The sequence below is a fragment of the Mustela nivalis genome (assembly GCF_964662115.1).
Source record: "Mustela nivalis genome assembly, chromosome: 4".
NCBI classification, from domain to species: Eukaryota; Metazoa; Chordata; class Mammalia; order Carnivora; family Mustelidae; genus Mustela; species Mustela nivalis.
Window position 1 is genome coordinate 11,998,827 of NC_139023.1, and position 2,887 is coordinate 12,001,713.

At 36.6% G+C, this 2,887-nt stretch overlaps 1 pseudogene across 1 annotated transcript; it reads left to right on the top strand.

Moving 5' to 3' along the window:
- Nucleotides 1–1,045: 1,045 nt before the first annotated feature.
- Nucleotides 1,046–1,631, top strand: LOC309863875 (UDP-glucuronosyltransferase 2C1 pseudogene; annotated as a pseudogene). Its single transcript has one exon. The product of its transcript is annotated as a UDP-glucuronosyltransferase 2C1 pseudogene (transcript).
- Nucleotides 1,632–2,887: the final 1,256 nt, after the last annotated feature.

Genomic DNA, 2,887 nt, shown 5'->3' on the forward strand with positions numbered 1-2,887 from the left:
GACTTGCCTTTTCCATTCTATCTCTTTTTACTATAACATGAATCTGATCTAGAATCAGAACTTGAATTCATATCTGTAGTAAAAGCAAAAGAAAAAGTTTATTCTTTTTCTCTTAAAGATAGACATGACTGGGTGCCTGGGTGGCTCAGTTGCTTGGACAACTGCATTCAGCTCAGGTCATGATCCTGGAGTCCCGGGATCGAGTCCCGCATCAGGCTCCCAGCTCCATGGGGAGTCTGCTTCTCTCTCTGACCTTCTCCTCGCTCATGCTCTCTCTCAAATAAATAAATAAAATCTTTAAAAAAAAAAAAAGATAGACATGACTTAGCAGAAAGCACACTGAATTTAGCATAAGACTATTTGGATTTACATCTTCTCCCTGCCCTAATGCACATAATCTGATTTTGGCAAAGGTGATTTCTCTTCCTGCATTTCCTAGCAGTGTTGTCAGTGAGAGAAATACTAGAAAGACTATTCTGTTCAAATGAACATTGAATAAAACCAAAGAAAAATTTAATAAAAAAAAAAGTCCAGGCTTAATCGAATATGCATCACATGGTGATGGATTTTCTTTTTTTCCTTTTTTTTTTTTTAAGATTTTCTTTATTTATTTGAGAGACAGAGATCACACGTAGGCAGAGATACAGGCACAGAGGAGGAAGCAGGCTCCATTCTGAGCAGAGAGCCTGACATGGGGCTTGATCCCAGGACCTGGGGATCATGGCCCAAGCCGAAGGCAGACTTTAACCCACTGAGCCACCCAGGCGCCCTTGTGATGGATTTTCTTAACATCATTTAGAAATTATTCTCAATTTGTGTTTAAGCCTTTTTATTTTCATATCTTCTAAAAGAAAAACTAACTCATTTTGTTGAGTTACTGATATTTTTAACAAATCACCTGCATTCGATCTTAATCCATAAACAAAATATGTACTTTAAAGTTCAGCTCAACCTTCTATAAATTGATTAGAGCATCAAGAAAGAGATTTCTGGGATTGTGAACTTGGTTTCAGCCCAGGTTTAGTTAGAGCAAGAGCTGATTATGATGACTATGGAAGGTTTCTATGTTCTTTCCATGCGGCATCTGTGTTTCTTCAGCTCTGGAAAGACTGGGGAAGTACTTGTGTGGTCCTCAGATTCCAGTCACCAGATCAATCTAAAAGTTATTCTGGATCAGCTCCAGCTTCATGGACTTGAGATAATTATCTTGGTGCCTTCACCAAATCATCTATTTCATCATACCAAGATCCCCTTTAATGTGGAGATCCTTCAACTTTCAATAACTAAAGAAAGTCTCATAGTAGAGCTTGATACCATTCTTTACATGGCTTCTTTTGAACTGCCAAACTTTCACGATGGGACAGAGAAGCAAAACTGAGACAAATGAGCAAGAGATTTTTCAGGAATGTGACAGTGTTATCACAAATAAAGAGTTATTCAGCAGGCCACAGGCAGCTAAGTTTGATAACTGTTTTGCTGATTCCTTAAGCTTTTGTGGGGAGTTGTTGGCTGAGCTCCATAATATTCCATTTAACTATTCTTTTTGGTTTTCTTGTGGGAATGTCATTGAGAGACTGTGTACTCAACTTTCCACCCCGTCTTCATGTTTCCTGGCAGCACATCAGGACTGAGAGACAGCAGGACTTTTGTACAGAGGCTGGAGAATTGGTTATTCTACATAATGAATGATACTGTGTTTTTATATTTTATATTTCTAGAATGGGATGTATATTAGAGCAAAGTTTTAGCTGAAAGAAATTTGCATGAAATTAGGATTCTTACATCACATGTAAAATGTATTTATCTGACTGTATAAAAACTTTAAAATGGTATTAGGTGAGGATCCAAGCTTCTGCAGTTAAACAGTTTTAAGTGAAAAAAATATTTGTTTTTGGTTTGTTTTTGGTGATTGAGTGCTTACAAATGATTGGGAAAAAATGAATATTCTCTATATTTACTCATAAATCCTGACTTCTGCTACTATTTTTTTTTTTTGGAGTATCTGTAAAACCATGTGTGCTTAATCTGAGCAGTGTGCTTAATATCTATAATGTGGGACTATTTCTCTCTTCTTTACTTCTGCTTTCATACACCCTGTTTTCTTTCTGACTAATTTGCTTTTTCTCAGGCTTTCTGTTTGGATCCAGTGTAGGTTGTGTTGTTAGTTCTAAGCCTTAACATGTGATGAACACAAACCTAGAAAATAAATATATTTTGGTTTCATCTGCTCTTGTCTCCCAAATCGAAAAATATGAAAGATTTTCTCTAAAGGACCAGGTTCCCAGCCATATTTCTCATTATTTTGTTATTGTTGTTATACTCAAAATTGCATTAGAGATCACTGTTTCTCTATTTCAGCAATTTCTTTTACCCCTTTTTTTTTTAAAGATTATTTATTTATTTGAAAATGAGAGAGTCATGACAAGTAGGCAGACAGACAGGCAGAGGGGGTGGGGGAAGCAGGCTCTTTGCCAAGCAGGGGCTTGATGTGGGGCTTGATCCCAGGACCCCGAGATCATGACTTGAGCCAAAAGCAGAGGCTTTCCACTGAGACACCCAGGCGCCCCATCTTTTACCCCTTCTTATCTCTACATTCCCATAGTATAGATTAGTTCATTGGGAATTTCAATTATAATTCTTCTTCACAAAGATTGGGAATTTTTATTGTTATTGCTTGTCTTGTTTTACATTGCAAAGAGCTATAAAAATAGAAAATATCCTCATTATTATTTTATGCTTCCTCATCTGCTGACTTAGAATTCTGTATGTCTTGGATTTCTTTCATTCTTGTCTTTCTCTTTAAAGTATATTTTAAAACCAAAATCACTCATCTCAACAAGTTTGTCCCTGGGCATTACTATTGGCATCTTAACAACAACAAAATAAT